General features: G+C 47.6%; 2 long non-coding RNA genes across 4 annotated transcripts; one reads left to right on the top strand and one right to left on the bottom strand.

Moving 5' to 3' along the window:
• Window positions 1-247: 247 nt before the first annotated feature.
• On the top strand, window positions 248-7510 carry LOC138985950 (uncharacterized). The gene is made up of 3 exons (XR_011462879.1): window positions 248-3308; window positions 5045-5204; window positions 7096-7510. It is a non-coding gene; the product is annotated as an uncharacterized lncRNA (long non-coding RNA).
• Window positions 4961-17242, bottom strand: LOC138985949 (uncharacterized). Of its 3 annotated transcripts, XR_011462876.1 has the most exons (4): window positions 7505-7645; window positions 6680-6990; window positions 6261-6396; window positions 4961-5128 (listed from the first exon to the last, which is right to left on the bottom strand). It is a non-coding gene; the product is annotated as an uncharacterized lncRNA (long non-coding RNA). The 3 variants fall into 3 exon arrangements; XR_011462878.1 differs by lacking the exons at window positions 6680-6990; window positions 7505-7645 and adding an exon at window positions 17009-17242; XR_011462877.1 differs by lacking the exons at window positions 6680-6990; window positions 7505-7645 and adding an exon at window positions 15784-15990.
• Between the last annotated feature and the right edge of the window lie 1932 nt (window positions 17243-19174).

Raw genomic sequence — 19174 nt, 5'->3', positions numbered from 1 at the left:
GTTTGGATTTATTTATTTTTTTTAAGGGGAAACAAATTAATTACTTGGTAAATATAGTTTGCTAGGCCAGATTGCTTGGAACGTGAGAGAAAAAGATAAAGAATGGTTGCTAGTGATTCCAGCAAAGTCTATTATTTAAAAGCTGGTTACTTTCGCACAAGGGGCAAATATTTGCCTTTTTATGTTGGCCTTAAACGTATTGATGTATTTGAATAAAGATTAGGCTGACAATTAATCAGTATCAACATCTAAGGTTTACTTGAAGCTGGAATTAACTGGAGTCAGTAAACTCTGCCACAGAGTCAAAAGCCCGAGCCTTATCAAAATGACGGAAAGGTTTGGGGTTTGCAGCATTGATGGGCCTTTCTTGTCTGTGTTTGTTGTCAGCCTCTGAGCTAGCTGAGTGAGTGGCTCTGCTCAGGGACCCCACTGTCTGATTCTTGCCTTTGGTGTTTCTGACCTATTTAAGGAGAGCAAATTTCTGGCCTGAGACTGCTACCCTGAGTTCTCCTGAAATACCCCTTCAAAGTTTATTCTCCAGCAGCAGGATGGCGAGTGCCCGCTTGGGACTGGCATACTGGTAGACCAAGATCCCTTTTCCCAGACACCCACCAAGGGAGGGTGGTCACTAGGGAAGGAGAGAAGGGATGAGCCACAGGACCCTTGCATGTACCACTGCTCCCTACTCACTCTACAGACCCGCGAACAGGTAAGTAGAGCGCAGGGTCCCCTTACTCCTGAGGCTTCCAACCCCGTCTTCCCGAGCCCCTCCCTCTCGGCTTCCTCAGAACCCCTGTTTCCTAAGATATTAATAGATGCCACCCCTTGCCCCCTCAGGGAGGGGCTCTGTGGTTGAAGGGTGCTTGAAACAAATTTAAACAACTGTTTTTCTCTCTTGCAAGAATTCTCAGAACCTTTAATATATTCGTTTACGTCGAGAATCTCTTAAGAGGAAAAGACGTGACCTGTGACATTTAGAAATTTTCGTGATTTTCTACGCATGTGTTTTCCCTAGAAAGGGTTTACAGCAGAGCTGGTAAGAAGCAGGTCACCGGGTGACACGCAGTTTGTTTCACAAACTGGGGAGCCCGCTAGAGCAGTTCCAGTTGCCCAGAAACAGGCCAGTTCCTTGCGGGGAATGGTGGAATGGGGAGTCGAGGAAAAGGGGGCCCGGGACCCGCTTTGAAGTGATGATCCTTTCTAGCTGCCCTAGCTGCCCTTGCTGCCCGTTGCCAGTTATTTCTAGCGGATCCTTCTTGTAACTTGGGAGGCTGGAGAAGCCGGCCGGATACGTCAGGGCAGGAAGCTGGGCTGCCAGAGGCCAAGCCCAAGTGTGAGTGCCTCCCGAAACCCTGCCCTGCGGCCCCTCACCTGCCTCTGAGGGGTGGGAGGCATCCACGGGGCCATTGAACGTGGTCCTGGGAGAACACACGAGGCCCCTGGGACTGGGCAGTTCAGGATGTGCTGCGTCAATCCCACTCCGGTGAACAGAGGAAAGTCAGGCCGTCGGGCCTACTCCCTGGGACCCAGGAGCATCTAGAGACGGCGTGATGGTGGAGAGCAGCTGGTCTGGGGACAGAGAAAGAAGGCGACACCACTTTAAGAAGTGTCCTTGTCTCAGCTAAAGCCCGTTAGCTGAAAGGAGACAGGTGAATTAGTAGCTGAGTCCTCAGGTTTCTCAGCACTCACGGATCAGCTCTGAGAAGAGCCATAGGGTCTGATGAAGTTATTTTTAAGGCTTCGCCATGGGGAGTCTCCTTCGAGGCACAGATGACTCAGAAGTGGGCCCTGTGTACAGATTTTATTAGATAACCTCCAAGGCTTATTTTTACAAAGTAGAACGTAGCACTTTGCATTTGCAAAGCAATTAATAGTGCACATATTAGTTAAGAGCCCATTTTGGGTTCAAGAGCAACATTTTGTTACTTAAAAATTAATAGCAATGTCACAAAGGGCTTATAAAAAGAGATGGATTACCCCAATTCTGTATAATGCTACGCTTTTATTTGCCATTACTTTAATTACTTAGATATTATTTTATATGTTTTCATTATTTTAAAGTGCCTTGGGAGTATGAAAGATGTCTCACAGATAATGTATTCCACTTTAGCCCGAACAGCCTAATCATAAGTAGCTGTAGATTAATGCATTTATCACTTAAAATTTCGTTTTAATGTTCTGTAAGCAAGTGAAATGGACGTCTCAGAGAAGACGGATACCTCACATGCCATGGAATTCCTCCTCAGAGAATAGATTACGAACAGTCCTGGGGAAGGAAAAAAAAGAAAACAGTAGAAAGAGTTGTACAGAAGCTGACAAACCCCAGTTAAGAGCCAGCGCTGAGAAAATAGCGCACATCCTTTGGAAATGGAATATTTATTCTCCACTAAAGTGGGTCTTCCAATTTCCACGCGTTCACGTTCTTCTCTATTTCCTGCCAGGTGAGCTGGGGTGACTGTCCTGCAGACGTGGCTGCTGTGGTTTTCCCTCAGCAGGCAAACTCCAGATAAACGTGACTCATGGTCACGGATCCCTCCTTGAGGGTTTTTAAAAATAACCTACAGCTGCTATTTTTAGCCAACCTGCCAGCCCGCAGGCCTGAGGCTCCCTCTTTCACAGAAAGTAATTAACGAGCTCTAATCCCTCAGGAGAGGGAGACACTGAAGATCCTGATACGGAAACAAAAAATCCGCTGTCTTCACCCATGGACACAAAGCCGGCCACCCTCCTGCTGGCCCTGGTTGAGGCTCAGACTCATGGAGAAAAGCAAACAGTTTTAAACTTCTGAAAGAGGTGTTATAAATGGGGGAGGGGTGGGGGGGGAATGAAGCAAAAGGTTCAAAAGCAGCTGCATCCTCTCTTTTCAAACAAGACTTTCCCCCCTGACTCCAGCTCATTTGTTATTCAATTTCACTTCCCACTCAATGCTAAAGGTTTGAAAGCTTTTGGCAGGTCTCCGTGGAGTCATTTAAGCGCTCTAATAGAAAGACCAGAAGGGCAAATTATACAAATTCATTCTGAGTCAAACACTCTTATTTTAGAAAATAAGAAAATCTGTGGTTTCAGAAGACAGAATATGGACCAGTGAGACCGTGTTGTGCAGGATGGCCTGGCAATGCACGAAGGCTGTTGGGCCAAGTGGACAAGTCCCCGGGTCTGGAGCTCCGGCGGGACCCTGGTGTCACACCGCATCAACCCAGTCACCCTCTTGGCTGCGGTGGACCTGTCTCTCTGCATGCACCAGTGCCCAGCAAGGTTCCGTAAGATGTTACAGAAACGTTTGCAGGCTTGACTCTTTGAAGTTGATGGTAAGCAAACTTCCTATTTGTGACACAAGTTAAATGTGTTCAATAGATGGAACTCCTGGGGATTTCCCTGGTGGTCAGGGGCTAAGACTCCTCACTCCCAATGCAGGGGGCCTGGGTTCAATTCCTGGTCAGGGAACTAGACCCTACATGCCAACTGAGACCAGATGTAGCCAAATACATAAATAAATATTTTTAAAACATAGATGGAACTCCTTATGAATACTTGTTTTTCTTAACATGACACTTTAACAGTTATTTTCTCTTTAGCTCCTGATTGTTTCTCTAGAGTCTCGCTCTTCCTAAATTCCTTTTTGTTGTTTTGTAGAGTACAATCTCCAGCGATCCTTTTAAACGGGTCCTGTGAATGGTATCTTTTCTGAGTTCTCACTTGTCTGAAATGCCTCCATTTTTTCTTACACGCCTGCATGCGGAGTCGCTTCAGTGTGTCCGTCTCAATGTGACCCCAGGGACTGTAGCCCACCAGGCTCCTCTGCCCACGGGATTCTCCAGGCAGGAATGCTAGAGTGGGTTACCATGCCCTCCTTCAGGGGATCTTCCCAACCCAGGGATCGAACCTGTGTCTCCTGCATCTCCTGCATTGGCTGGTGGGTTCTTTACCACTGTGCCACCTGGGAAGCTCATCTTTTCCCTACGAGAATATTTTCACTTGAAATCAATGTTCATAAGTCTTTTCCGTTAGAATTTTAAAGATGCAGCTTCATTGTCTTCTCGCATCAGCTGTTATTGATGAGAAGTGTGAGGTCAAGGTGATACTCCTTCCCCCCACCCACCATAGTGTTTTATTTTTATTAAAAAAAAATCATCTGCTTTTTCCTTTTTCCTCAGGGAGATCAAGGCTTTGTCCCTAGTATTCTGAAATCTCACTACAATGTCACCACTAAGCACATGGCATCTTTTCTTTCTCCTATTTTGGTCTTTGGGGCACTGTTGTTCAGAGGACTCGTGCATTTCATTAACTCTGGACATTTTTCTTCTTTTGAGATATTTGATCCCATTTATCCACTCTGTCCTCCTTCTGAAACGTGTTCAGGTGGACGTGGGAAGCACGTGACAGTCTCTTTCACATTCCCAACTTTTCTTTTACGCTTTTCATCTCGTTTCAGGGAATTCCTTAGTTCAGTCTTCCTGCTTTTTGGCCAGTCCTTGTAGATAGTAGGTGCTCAGTAAATGTTTGTTGAGCTGAAATGAATTGCACCGCTTGGGGTGCGGGGAAGGGGGTCCAACACGTGTGAAGCCTAGAGCTGGATGGCCTTGTAACAAAGGCAACTAAAAATAAAGCACGTTGTGGGAGGACAATGAATGTGGGCTGATTCCCCGGGGCAGAGATCACCTACTGGCTAATCTCTGAATACCAAGAAACACTGAGAGATTTTGCATAAATACCCACATGTCTGGCCCCTCCCCAAACGTTCTATAATTCTGGCAACAGGACAGTGATTGATCAGAACCAAATAAAAGTGCTCTTCTGACTCCATGGACACTCCACCGCCAATTCCGCCCCAAGTCCCACCCCTCCTGTGGTTGGCCTGGTCTGAGTTCTGCCATTTAACGTTGTAAGAAAGATGATACCAACTTGGAAAAAAAGCCAACAGTATATCCTTTATTTAAAAATTAATTTTTATTGTATTATAGTGCATGCGTGCTCAGTCGCTTCAGTTGTGTCCAACTCTCTGTGACTCTATAGACTGTAGCCCACCAGGCTCCTCTGTCCGTAGGATTCTCCAAGCAAGAATACTGGAATGGATTGCCATGCCCTCATCCAGGGGATCTTCCAAGCCCAGGAATTGAACCCGAGTCTCCTGCATTGCAAATGGATTCTTTACTCACTGAGCCACCTGGGAAGCCCATTGGAATATAGTAGATTTACAAAATTGTGTAAGTTTCAAGTGTACAGCAAAATGAGTCAGACATATATATATGTGTGTGTGTGTGTGTATATATGCTTTTTAAGATGCTTTTCCCATGTAGGTAATTACAGAGTATTGAGTAGAAAAATAAATTATTTGTACCATTGTTTTAGATTCTATATATAAGCGATAACGGTGTATCCTTTCAATATTCCATTGTCTAGAGGTCCTGTGAGTGGTTATTGAATTCTTTAGGGCTGCACCAGCCCACTGCCACTGGTGGCTTTCTATTTAAACTTTAATTACAATCCACTAGTATTCAAAATTCAGTTTCTCAGCCATAGTGGCGGCATTTCAAGTAGCCCATGTGGCTACTGGGCTGGACAGCCAGATACGGAATATGCCATCACTGCAGAAAGTTCTATTGGATAACGATGGTCTAAGGGATGAACTTTGCTTAATTTTCCATTCACTACTGAACTTGTGAGTCACATGCTAACTTGAACATGCTTGTCCAAATAGATTTCCGTCTGTAGGAAACGACAACCCCCAAGGTTCCAGTTTTATTTTCCTGTGAGATATGAACCGTTCGGTTCATCCCTAAGTTAGCAAAGTTCTTTCATGCACCTTAGCTAACTGACTAGGTTAAACCTCTGTTTCTCAAATTTTCCTTTGAAAGAACTCATTCTCCTGCTGGCTCCATCATTAACAGGCTTAGTGGATTGAATGGTGGCAGGTGAAGGCCCTGTCCCAAGGCCACAGGTGTAACCCTGTACCAAGGTCATCTCCGGCACTGACCAAGCTCCATAGCAACCGTTGCCATGAGCCCCCCGACCCCATATTAGGTAAAAATAGCCACCCTGTGACCCACGCTATAGCCCCCTAGCCCATCGCCTAATGCCATCCTTCCAGCAGGAGTTTTCTTTGTCTTGCGGCTATAAAAGAAATTGGCTCCAACCCCCCAAAGCATTGACTCTCCCTTGAGGCTGCCTGCTGTTCTAACAGCGTCTCCCGCTCTGATAAACTCTATTCTCCTCTCATTCTGCCTCATGTCTGGAAATTCTTTTCCAGCCCACACACAGACCTGGGTTCCTCGCATGGGCCTTTAATCCAGTGATGAGGGGGGCTTCCCTGGCCGTACAGAGATGAAGACTCCAAGCTTCTACTGCAGGGGTGCGGTTTCAATCCCTGGTTGAAGAGCTTGAGAGTCCTCATGTGGCCTGTTGCAGCAAAAAAAGAAAAAGAGAAAAAGAAATCCAGTGATGAGTAGCGTTGCGGAGGACAGGCGAGACTGGGAGGAAGGCTGTCCTTTAGAGGCTAGATGTGGGGGCAGGTGGTGCCACACTGCGGACCCTCACTGGGCCTTCTGGCCCCCAAAACTGGGGAGAACACCTTCATACTGGTTTAAACCATCTGCTAAGTGGTAATTTGTTACATTAACCCTAGAAAACTAATACAATCAGTTCAACAGAGGTCTGGTATATGCTCATTTTATATTTCTACCTGAGTCATGCTATTTCAAAAAATAGTTAATTTCCTTATTTTTGGTTGTGCTGGGTCTTTGGTGCTGCTCATGCGTGTCGGTTGCCTGGAGTGGGACTGCTCTCCACTTGTGGGGCTCAGGTTTCCTATCCGTGTCTCTCGTTGCAGAGCTCAGGCTCTGGGGCACAGGCTTCAGGAGATGGGCCGTGGGCTTAGTTGTTCCAGGGCGTGTGGGATCTTCCCAGACCTGGGATCAAACCGGTGTCCCCTGCATTGTCAGGTGGATTCGTAACCACTGGCCCACCAGCGACCTCCGAGAGACACGCTTTTAACTAAAAAAAAAAGAATGTCTTTTGAGATTTGCATTTCTATTCAAGCTCTGCTCTTCCGTTGTCTCATCTTCCTATCCTTCTTTGTTGCCTTCCTGTCCCTGGCAGGGACCGAGACCAGACCACCTGCCCTAGCCCCAGAGGAAGACCTAGCCCGTTGGCAGGGGAGGAGGAGGACTAGCCCGGGAGGAGGACTAGCCCGGAAGGAGGACTAGCCCCGGAGGAGGACTAGCCCAGGAGGAGGACTAGCCCTGGAGGAGGACTAGCCCTGGAGGAGAACCTAGCCCATTGGCAGGGGAGGAGGAGGCGCCTGGTGTGGGAACACAGACTCTGCAATGAGCCTCCAGGGTCAGCCGCAGCGCAGCCACGAGCCGCAGTGCCCTGGGCGAGGACTGTGTTCTCCCTGGTCCTCGGTCGCCTCATCTGTAAAATGGGGGAACAGAGTAACCACCTCTCAGGACTTTTAATCTCTGCATGATGGACATGGAGCCGTGCATGCAGGCCCAAGGGAACTCACTGATGCCGTGTGCTCCAACTCCACATGGAACAGTGACTTCATCATTGTCCCCTGAAAGGACAACCGTAGCGCACTGTCTTCTCGGGTGTTAGGGTGTTCACCTGTTGCGCCAACGGTCTCTGCTTCCCAGCTCGGTCTCCCCGGGAAGTGAACTCAGAGGCTTCGTGAACAGCTGTTTATCAGGGAGCACCCTCGGGACCTGCAGCTGCAGGAGGAGTGAGAGGCGTCATCAGGTGCCCTCTGCCGCCCTTGGTTCTTGCGTGGGGCCGCCCTGGCAGGGCCCCGGTGGCAGTGGCTCCCCGTTGTGGCAGCCACGCCCGGCTGCCTGCCCCCTTCCTGGCAGCTGGGTGGCTGGGGTGGTGGCACTGCGTCCCTTCCTTCGATGACGATCCCCCAGCAGGGTGCGGTCAGGCCTCAGGGTCCAGGGTGAGCCACCTGCTTCCGCCTCTCTGTCCCCCTGCACCCCCTACCCCTCCCTCCTCTTTTTCCAGGTTGCCCTTGGTGCCAACCCAACAAGAAATGGGAGGGAAGCTGAGGGAAGGGGGAGCCAGGGTGCCTTTGCCCGGGGCGGTGAAGGGGTGGGGCGTGTTTCCTCTCTGCAGCAGGGTGGCGGGCTGCCTTTCCATAACCAAGGAGCTGCTCTTTAAAAGCTCGAATTCCAAAGGGATTAGGCCTGTCTGGGGAAAGGAATAAAAGGAATCTACTTCTGTAAACACAAAACAAAGATCAGAATGAGGGTTTAAAAGTAATGCTCGGCTAAGCTGAGGAAAGGCCAGGAAGACCGTGCGGTGAGCTGGAAGGGGGTTCCCTTCGGACCCAAGACAGAGAAACGGTGAGGCCAGTGTCGGATGTGGGGCCAGGCAGGTGGCAGCGATGGAGAGAGCATCTGGTGAGTGCCTCCTCCTCGGGCAGCGCACGCCTTCCCTCTCCTCGCTGGAAGCCACCGGTTTGCTCTTGGTGGCTCTACGCCTGCTTCTTATTTGCTACTTTCACTGTTTTGTTGCTGTGAGACCACACAGTGTTTGTCTCTTTCTGTCTGACCTACTTCACTTAGCATGATGCCCTCTGAGTCCATCCAGGTTGCTTCAAGGGGCAAAGTGTGGTTCTTTTTTTAAGACTCACTAATACTCCATTGTCGGAGAAGGCAATGACAACCCACTCCAGTCCTCTTGCCTGGAAAATCCCATGGATGGAGGAGCCTGGTGGGCTGCAGTCCATGGGGTCGCACAGAGTCGGACACAACTGAGCGACTTCACTTTCACTTTTCACTTTCCTGCATTGGAGAAGGCAATGGCACCCACTCCAGTACTCTTGCCTGGAAAATCCCATGGACGGAGGAGCCTGGTGGGCTGCAGTCCATGGGCTCGCACAGAGTTGGACACGACTGAGCGACTTGGCAGCAGCAGCAGTGCTCCATTGTACGGGCTTCCCTGGTACCTCGGATGGTAAAGAATCCACCTGCAATCTAGGAGACTCAGGTTCGATCCCTGGGTCGGGAAGATCTCCTGGAAAAGGAAGTGGCAACCCACTCCAGTGTTCTTGCCTGGAGAATTCTATGGACAGAAGAGCCTTGCGGGCTACAGTCCACGGGGTCGAAACAAGCAGGACACGACTGAGCAACTGAGCACGTGACCAGCACGCCTTTGTGTATATATATATTCCGTACCTTCTTTATCCACTCATCTCAATCATCGTTTTATTTTTTTAAATTTCATTTTCTTTCTTTTTGGCCACACTGGGTCTCTGCTGCTGCGCGGGCTGTCTCCACTTGTGGTGAGCAGGGGCCACTCCCCGTGGTGGTGGGCAGGCTTTTCAGGGAGGTGGCCTCTCGGTGCCGAGCGCGGGCTCTTGAGCACGCAGGCTTCGGGAACTGCAGCACACGGCCTCCCTACTTGTGGCGGTGGGGATCTGTTGCCCCGCAGCGTGTGGGGTCTTCCCAGGCTGGGCACTGAGCCCGTGTCCCCTCCACTGGCAGGTGGACTCTTAACCACTGGACCCCCAGGGAAGGCCCCTAAGCATTGTTTTAAAAGAAAATAAAAACCTACCAAGGTGTAAGCAGTCTGTCTCTATGGACTTGCCCGTATCAGCAGGATGATCCGACCCCCAGCTCTCCCCAGACAGAACAGACACACACGGAGCACGTTTACAGAGAGCCGACACTGCGACCCACAGGCGTGTGTGCTGAGGGTCTTCTCCAGCAAGGAGGACACTCGGCTGGGTGTTGAACTCCTGTGGTCGTCACGACAGGAGCCCATGCTAGTCCGCTAGGGGCTGGAAGCAAGCCACGTCTCTATCAATGTCCCGAGCTGCCTTCCCATCGGACAGCCACTTGGGGAAGGGCGTCCCGCCTCCTGGGCCCGCAGGGACCGTTACTGCACCCCTGTGGGCTGCGTGCAACATGCTCAGTGGGTCTCTGCACATGTGTCTTTTCTTCAGCCTGACATGCATGCTTAGTCGTGTCCAACTCTTTGCAACCTCATAGACTGTAGCCCACCAGGCTCCTCTGTCCATGGAATTCTCTAGGCGAGAATACTGGAGTGGGTAGCTATTCCTTTCTCCAGGGGATCTTCCCAACCCAGGAATCAAACCCCAGTCTCCCGTAACAGCAGGCAGATTCTTTCCCATCTGAGCCACCAGGGGGAAGGATATGGTGGGACTTGATGTCTGACTCTTCTGGACAAATAACCACACTTGCCAGGACTGGGCTCTTCCAGTCCTTAGGATGGTCCCCCACCCAGGAGAGGCCTAAAGGAAGCAAGCATTCTTAAGAGAGCCGAGAACAACGTCAGACCAGATCTTGCAAGGCCAGTCGTGACCTTTACGTCTTGCCAAATGCAGAGACAGGCTGACCGCCGCCCCCAGCATTCCTGCTCCGCTCACTCCTCACTTCCTCTTTGTTTGCCCCTATTTTTAACTGGGCACATTGTGACCCAGAGTGAAGTACCGATTTGTCAGCTGTGTCCTTGTGATTTGCCTCTGGCAATGTGATGCAGTCTGTGGGACTTCCCAGAAGGCGGTCTAAAGGGAACTGACTTGGCAGGGTGGCGTCTCCTTTTGCATTTACTTCTCTTCTTCTGGCAGCCTGTCTGGGACCCCGAGGCAACCCTGAGGATGGAGGCCAGGTGCAGGGCTGCAGTTCCAGAATGCATATGGAGTCCACATCCCACCAGCTTCGAATGACTGCCTTTGTGGAAGGAAGAACTAGGCTTCTAGCATGTCTAAGCCATTCTTATTTTGTTCTGTTTCATGCACCTGAATCTCACCCTCATGGATCCGTAAGACAAGGTCTCCCTTTTCTCCTTCTTTCACTGATAGTCATCCATGGAGCAGCCTTGCCCTGTCCATTCTTCATCCTAGAATTCACTGAGGCCAGCGGGCTGGGAGGACCTGCTCTCAGGCATATTTGCGCTTGTAGGAGGACACCAGGAAAAGCAACACTTCTCCCCAGAGAAGCGCTGTGGCACTACCGGAAGTAAAATTTGGAATCCTGTAACTTGCCCCTGTAGATCCGGATACATGTAGGGACTTTTGTCCTTTAGTCGCTCAGTTGTGTCCAATTCTTTGCGACCCCATGGACTGCAGCACACCAGGCCTCCCTGTCCATCACCAACTCCTGGAGTTTACTCAAACTCATGTGCATCGAGTCAGTGATGCCATCCAACCGTCTCATCCTCTGTCGTCCGCTTCTTCTCTTGCCTTCAATCTTTCCCAGCATCAGGGTCTTTTCTAATGAGTCGGCTCTTCGAATCAGGTGGACAAAGTACTGGAGTTTCGGCTTCAGCATCAGTTCCTCCAGTGAATATAGGGGATTGATTTAAGGATGTATCAAGTGCGTCCTCTGATCTTCAGTGGCCCCAAGCAAGCACCTGGCCACAGGAGTGAGAGGAGAAATAAAAGTTAACTAGTTACAGGTTTTCGTTTTTTGGCTGACTTCATGTTTTTTTTTTTTCCACTTTTTATTGGAGTATAGTTGATTTATAATGTTATTTGTTTCAGGTGTGCAGCAAAGAAGTCTATTTTTTATACATACATATGTACTTCCCTGGTAGCTCAGATGGTAAAGTGTCTGCCTACAATGCGGGAGACCCAGGTTCAATCCCTGGATCGGGAAGATCCTCTGGAGAAGGAAATGGCAGCCCACTCCAGTATTCTTGCCTGGAAAAACCCATGGACAGAGGAGCATGGTAGGCTACAGTCCATGGGGTCGCAGAGTCAGACACCACTGAGCGACATCACTTTCATGTACATATATATATATATATATTTCATGGGTAGCAAGGAGATTAAACCAATCAATCCTAAAGGAAATCAATCCTGAGTATTCACTGGAAGGACCGATGCTGAAGCTGAAGCTCCAATACTTTGGCCACCTGATTTGAAGAGCTGACTCACTGGAAAAGACCCTGATGCTGGGAAAGATTGAGGGCATGAGAAGGGGGCAACAGAGGGTGAGATGGTTGGACGGCATCACCGACTCAATGGACATGAGTTTGACTAAGCTCCGGGAGTTGGAGATGGACAGGGAGGTCTGGCGCGCTGCAGTCCATGCACTCGCAGAGAGTTGGACACGACTGAGAGACTGAGCAACAACAACTATGTATATATTTCATATTATTTTCCCTTACAGGTTATTACCAAGTATTGAGTATAGCTCCTGTGGTATACAGTAGGTCTCTGTTGATCATCTATTTTATATACCGTATTGTGTATATGTTCATCTCAAACTCCTAATTTAGCCCCCTACCCCTAACTAGTTATGTTTGAGATCCAGGCAAATGTGTTTGGAAAGACTGTAAATTTATGGCTCATTGGAAGGTGTCATTATGCACATTAATTTTCTCTAGGCTTTGGAAAGCAATTTCAAAGGAAAATTATATTTTCTAACTTATATGTAGGTTCACAAAACAACTATATCTCATATGAAACATTTCTAAAAATGCTGGTCATCTCTAGCACAATTACATAAAAGTTTGAACTTTTAACAGTTGAATGGTTGGCAGAATTAGTAAGAAATAAGGAAATTGCTTTTGAAAACAGAAGTTGAAAGTTCTTTGATTTAGGAGCGATTAGAGAAATTTATTTGCTGAGAAGTGTCGTATAACTATAATAAAAGTCATTATTCCTCCAAATACTGTAATTTGTATACAACACTTGGGCTGATTTATGAAACATTTTTGTTCCCTATGAACCATGAGTGTATTACAAAAAAAGTATGTATATTGAATTTTTTGATAGCTTTGTTTTTACCCATGACATCATTGTCTCCACAGTAAACTAACATATTTTCCAAAAAGTCACACATACTCACTGCAGCAATCACTTACTCTTTCTCTCACAATCAGTCTCATGTAGGGCTGAAAGGGTTTAAGAGTATTCTAGATGATTCTAACTTTAAAAATGAATGATTAAGAAATCTTGTCTGGGGACTCCCTGGTGGCCCAGTAGTTAAGACTTTGCCTTCCAATGCAGAGTGTGAGGGTCAGATAGCTGGTTGGAAGCTAAGATCCCACATGCCTTGTGGCCAAAAACCAAAACATAAAACGGGAGCAATATTGTAGCAAATTCAATAAAGACTTAAAAACAAGAGAAAGAAGTCTCATCTGATTCACTGTACTTCTAACCACCTCTGAGTAAGACCATGGAAATTTCATCACGACTCTTTAGAGATCTGTGGAAACATATGTGCCTACACCTTTTTCCTCTGCACCGCTTGTTTAGTTAACTTCTCATGCTTGCTGCATTGATAAAAGTCAAGTTTCTCTGTGGTTGGTATCTGGGAACTAATTTTGATAAAATCGGATGAACAATGATGCCATCAGATGAACACGTCAACTCTGGGAAGGCAGCGTTTCTGCCTTGTGCTGCACCTGGCTCTCTACTTTTGTAGGTCACTGAGACCTTCCTTCTAAGTGGGCTTCTTCCATCTGAAGGATGTGTGTCAGTCGCTCAGTTGTGTCCCGCCCTTTGCAACCCCACGGACTGTAGCCCAGCAGGCTCCTCTGTCCATGGAATTAATTCTCCAGGCAAGAATACTGGAGTGGGTTGCCATGCCCTTCTCCAGGGGATCTTTTCAACCCAGGGATTGAACTAGGGTCTCCCCCACTGCACGCTGGTTCTTTACCATCTGAGCCCCTAGAGGAACATAAAGAAAGGGACAGAGGAAAGAACTCGGACAGAACGCTGGGTAGAACCTCTTGCATCGGTGTTAGGTGATGTACATTCGGCTCTCCCTGTTTATTTACTAGACAGTTTTTGGTTGATATGGTTTCCTGTTGAACTGGAGATTTCTTGCAGTTAATGTCCGTTAGGAAAGGAGGAGTAATAACAAGTTAAATACCTCAAAGAAATGTTGCACATTCAATGAGAGTTGCCTAAGAGAAGGCTGGAAATGCAATTTCATCTGTGATATCTGCCTTCTCGCAGGTAGGTCCCTTCAGTTCTGTGAGCTGGCATGCTTAGTGTCTGATCCAAAGTACAAGACAAATATGACGTTCACCTTCAATTGCTTAATCCTATAAACGAGGCTGGAGTGTGAACATAAATGTCATGACTTTTGTTATGATCACAGATGAATAGGCTTGGCTGGACTTCGGCAGCTCGTGTTTGAGAGCAGTTCTTAGACTGAGCCCAAGCCCACCCCTGGGGACTCCCCCGCCCCAGCTCTGGTCAGTGTGGCAGCTCTGAGGTCTTGGGTCGTCAGCACCACCATACCCCTATTTGGACTGGCAAGACTGGCAGACTGAGTGCCAATGATCACAATGTCACTCCCAACAAACACATTCTGCCTGGCTCATTGCTGCCTTTCAAAAACGTCATTTGTTGTTTCTGTTTGATTGCACTGGTACTTTACAGGAATAAGACATGAAATACATGAATATATTCTCTTTGTAAAAACTAAAATATGTGAACTCAACACACCATTAATTGACTGGATACCCTGACAGCTATGGGCTTCCCAGGCGGCTCAGTGGTAAAGAACTTGCCTGCTGGTGCAGGAGACGTGACTTTGATCCCTGGGTTGGGAAGATTCCCCCAGAGGAGGAAATGGCAACCCACTCCAGTATTCTTGCAGGTAAAATCCCATGGACAGAAGAGCCTGGCTATAGACCATGGGGTCTCCAGTTGGACACGACTGAGCGACTGAGCACGAGCACACACACACACACCCCTCTAGACTACTTCATCCAACAACCGCAGAATACACATTTTTTTCCAAAGCTCACTTGGAGCAGACACCAATATCTGCCGCGTTTTGCCCTGAAAATACACCTTGCCAAATTTTAACAAACGGAAGCCACATGATGTTTGCTCCCAGACCACAGTGGAATTACATTAGAGATCAGCAACAGAAAAAGAGCTGGAAAATTCCCAAGTATTTAGGGATTAAACAACACACTTCTAAGGGACATGTAGGTCAAAGAAGCGATCTCAAGAGAAATTTCAAAGAAATACAACTTATCAAGTTGTGTGGAATCCAGCAAAAGCCGTGCTTAGAAGAAAATGTATAGCGTTGAATGCATATATTAGAAAAGAAGACGATTTAAAATCCGTTATATAAGCTTCTGTTTTAGGAAAGCAGAAGAAAGGCAAGTTAAATCCAAAGTTAGCCAAAGAAAAGAAATAACAAAAATTAGAGCAGAAATCAATTAAATTTAAAAAAGGAAATCAATAGAGAAAATCAATGAAGCCAGAAGCTGGTTCTTTGAAAAGATAAAAAAAAAAAAAATCATAAGTTTCTAATCAGGCTAACAAAGACAGAGAGAGAGGAAGCACACAAATTACTAATGTGAGAAATGAAACATCACTACAGATCTCATGGACACTAAAAGACTGAGAATAGTATGAACAACTCTATGCCTGCAAATTAGATAACCTGGATGAAATCAATCAGTTCCTTGAAAGAGGCAACTTGCCAAAACTCACACAAGAAGAAATAGACACTCTGAATAGGCTTATATTTATTAAAGACATTGAATCAACAATTCTGTTTGCTTCCAAAACAGAAAGCATCAGGCCCAGATAGTTCTCTGATGATTTCTACCAAACATATAAGAACGAAATTATTACAATTCTCGACTATTTTTTCCATAAGATCAAAGTAGAGGTAATACTTTGAGTTAATACTAACTCATTCTGGGAGGCCAATATTATTGTAATACCAAAAACAAAGACTTTACAGGAAAAGAAGACTACAGATGAATGTCTCTTATGCACAGACATAAAAATCCTCAACAAATATTAGTAAATTGTATCAACAATTGCACCCAAGGATTACATACCATGACAAAGTGGAGTTTATCCCAGGTGAGCAAGGCTGGTTCAACAACAGAAAATCAGTGAATGTCACCCATCACATCAACATGATCAATAAGATGCAGAAAAAGTATTTGGCAAAATTCAAAATGAAACTCTCAATAAATAAGGAACAGAAGAGAACTTCCTCAACTTGATAAAAAATATCTATAAAAAACTCTGCAGCCAGATGCTGCAACTAGAGAAAACCTTAGCACGGCAGTGAAGACCCAGCACAGCTGAAAAAAGAATTAAAGAAAAGAAAAGGAACAAGGCAAGGATGTTTGCTCTCTCACTCCTTTTGAATGTTGTACTCCTTAAAATACATATAGCCGATGTTTCTTCCTCATCTTCTGTCCAGGAGAGGCTGATGCTGTCTGAAGCCACGGGCCTGTCTTTATCAGGTGTCCTGAGGATAGAGCTGCTCTGAGGATTGTCCCATGAACACCCTCGTTCCATTTCGAGTTTTGACCCATGTCTGATTACATGTCTTCATTCTTGTCATCTTCCAGGCCTTTCCTTTCACCATCTTGCACTCTGCAAGGGCTGGGTAGGCCTCCTCCGCCTCCTCCCCTTCCCCAAGCCACACCCGCCCTGCAGCACTCAGGGGTGTGCTGGGCCTTCCAAGCCCTTCTCAGCTCTACCTGCCCACAGCGCTGACCTTCTAAGGATGGAGGGGCCTAGCTGAGCCCTCCAGCAGCCACAGCGGTTTTCAGATGCTGGAAGACCGCCTCTGACTTGGACCAAATGTGGCAGACGGGACACCCGCCTGAACTCTGCCCTCTCCCACAGCCTGGTAAATGACAGCAAATTAAAAACAGCGATACAACCCATAAGGCCAAAGAAGACGAGAGAGGGGATGGCAGAGATGAGCCCCAACAATGAAATTTTGGACAAGCAAAAGGAAAAATGATAACTACTTCCTCAGAACTGGGAAACTGAAACCTACTTCTTACAAACGAGGGGCATGTTGGCTTGGCAGAACTCTAGAATTTTAGTCTCAGGATCGGAGGGTCAAGGACCTCTAAATCCTGGTGTGTGGGGTGGGGCTACACCCGAGGTTGACTGAAAGTTTAGCTGGTGAGCAATTGGACACCCAGATTACCTTCGCTACCCAGTCAGCCAACTACCCTTCCTGTGTTAGTGACCTATTGCCGTGTAATAAGTCACCTGGCGATGCAGTGACCTAGAACAGAAGTTGACGGTTATTACCTCGCCATCAAGAATTCTGGAAGGGCTCAGCTGTGTGTTCTGGCTGAAGGTTGCTCATGAGGTCTGACTGCTGATAGGAGCTGGAGGTGCCCCCTCGCAGATGGCTCCCTTCCGTGGTGTCTGTTGGAAAGAGGACTTGGCTCTTCTCCACAGACTTCCCAAGGGCCGCCGGACTCTGTGCACAGAATGGCAGTGAGTGGTACCAGACAGCAGGCTGGGAGCTGCCGTGTCTCCCCTGACCTAGTCCTGGAAGTCACACTCCATCGCTTCTGCTGTATCACGTTGGTGACCCAGGCTGCTCTAGCCACCTTGGGAGGGACCTACGTAGGAGGTGCCAGTACCAGGGAGTGCCAATCGCTGGGTACTGTTTTGAAGGCTGCTCACACTTCAGTGTGCACACAGACACCCAGACCACCAGACATTCAAGGGAACAAAGAGAGAGAGCAAAAAGAGAAACAAAGGAATTCAGAGAAGACAATATGCAGGGAGCAGAAGAAACTTAAAAAAAAAAGGAACTAAATCTTCAGGGAGAGAAGTTAATCTATCCCAACCGTGAAACAAGTCTAGGATGCAATACCAATGATAGTGAAAATCACAGCAAGGACCTCACAGGGTCTCCCCGCCCAACATTCATGGAGGTCCGTACAATGGAGCAGACCTTCTCCTTAACAGGACTATGCTGTATTAGCGCTTTTAATCCTGCAAAGAGCCACCCAGAAGGTAGCGTCTGTGACTATGCTTGTTTTATAGAGGAGGCACTAGGTCACTTCTCCAAGGCACAGTCGGTAAGCAGAAAAGTCCAGGGACTTTCCTGGCAGTTCAGTGGTTAAGATTCCGAGCTCCCACTGCAGGGGGCGTGGGTTTGACGTAATCCCTGGTTGGGGAACTAAGGCCCCACAGACTGAGCTGCACTAGAGCTGAGCCCTGAGCCAGAACTCAGAGAAGGCGTGAGCTGCTAGCAGATCCTTCACTAGAGAAGGAAGGAGCTTGGTTCCAGAAGCAGATGCGGTTGAGAGCGACTCAGCCTTGCCTTTGCCGCAGGGAGGGGCGGCTTGTAGCAGGGGCTGAGCCTGTCTGTCTGCTGTTCCTGCCATGGGGGGCAGGCTGCAGGGTGGGGGGTCAGAGTCCAAGGGGCAGCTCAGAACAGGCCCAGTGCCCTGCACACTGCCCTGCTGAACCCACACCCCAGTTCTTGGTACACCCCGCTGGAATCCCTGGAGGAAAATCAGAAGTTTATAGACGTTAGGAGCTGGACTCTGGCAGTCACGGCTACACCATGGCCTCCCTTGATGACCCCTGTTCTCTTCTTTTTAATTTTAATTTTATATTTATGTTGGAGTATAGTTGATTTACAGAGTTGTGTTAATTTTAGGTGTACAGCAATATGGTTCAGTTATACATATACACACATCTATTCTTTTTCAAATTCTTTTCCCATTTAGGTTATTATAGAATAGCAAGCAGAGTTCCCTGTGCTATACAGCAGGTCCTTGTTTATTATTATTTTATATTTAGTAACGTGTACATGTTAACTCCAAATTTCCAATTGATCCCCCCTGCCTTTCCCCTTTAGTAACCATAAGTTTGTTTTCTACATTGGTGACTCTGTTTCTGTTTTGTGTATAAGTTCATTTGTATCATTTTAAGATCCTGCATATAAGTGATGTCATGTGAAATTTGCCTTTGACTTACTTCACTTAGTATGATAATCTCCAGATCCACCCATGTTGCTGCCAGTGGCATAATTTCATTCTTTTTAATGGCTAGTGGCACAGTTGGTTAGCCTGTGGTACGTATATTACCGCTGTTCTAGACCATAATGATACGGTGACCATTTAGTGGTCCCTTAGTCAAGTCACTCTAAACCTTTGCCAAAGCTCTGTTTCAGGGATAAGGAAACAGTGGTTCAGAGAGACTTTTCCCGGGCTTCCTGGCTGCTAAGTGGCAAAGTGGGGTCAGAGCTCAGGTGGCACGAGTGGTGAAGACCCGCCTGCCAGTGCAGGAGGCACAGAGACGTGGGCTCGATCCTCAGCTCGGAAGGTCCCCCAGAGGCGGGAATGGCAGCCCACTCCAGTATTCTTGCCTGGAGAATCCCAGGGACAGAGGGGCCTGGCGGGCTACAGTGCATGGGGTCACACAGAGTTGGACACGACTGAGCAACTTGGC

This window comes from Bos mutus, chromosome 27 (genome assembly GCF_027580195.1).
Source record: "Bos mutus isolate GX-2022 chromosome 27, NWIPB_WYAK_1.1, whole genome shotgun sequence".
Classification (NCBI taxonomy): Eukaryota; Metazoa; Chordata; class Mammalia; order Artiodactyla; family Bovidae; genus Bos; species Bos mutus.
This window is presented reverse-complemented; position numbering and strand designations above follow the sequence as displayed.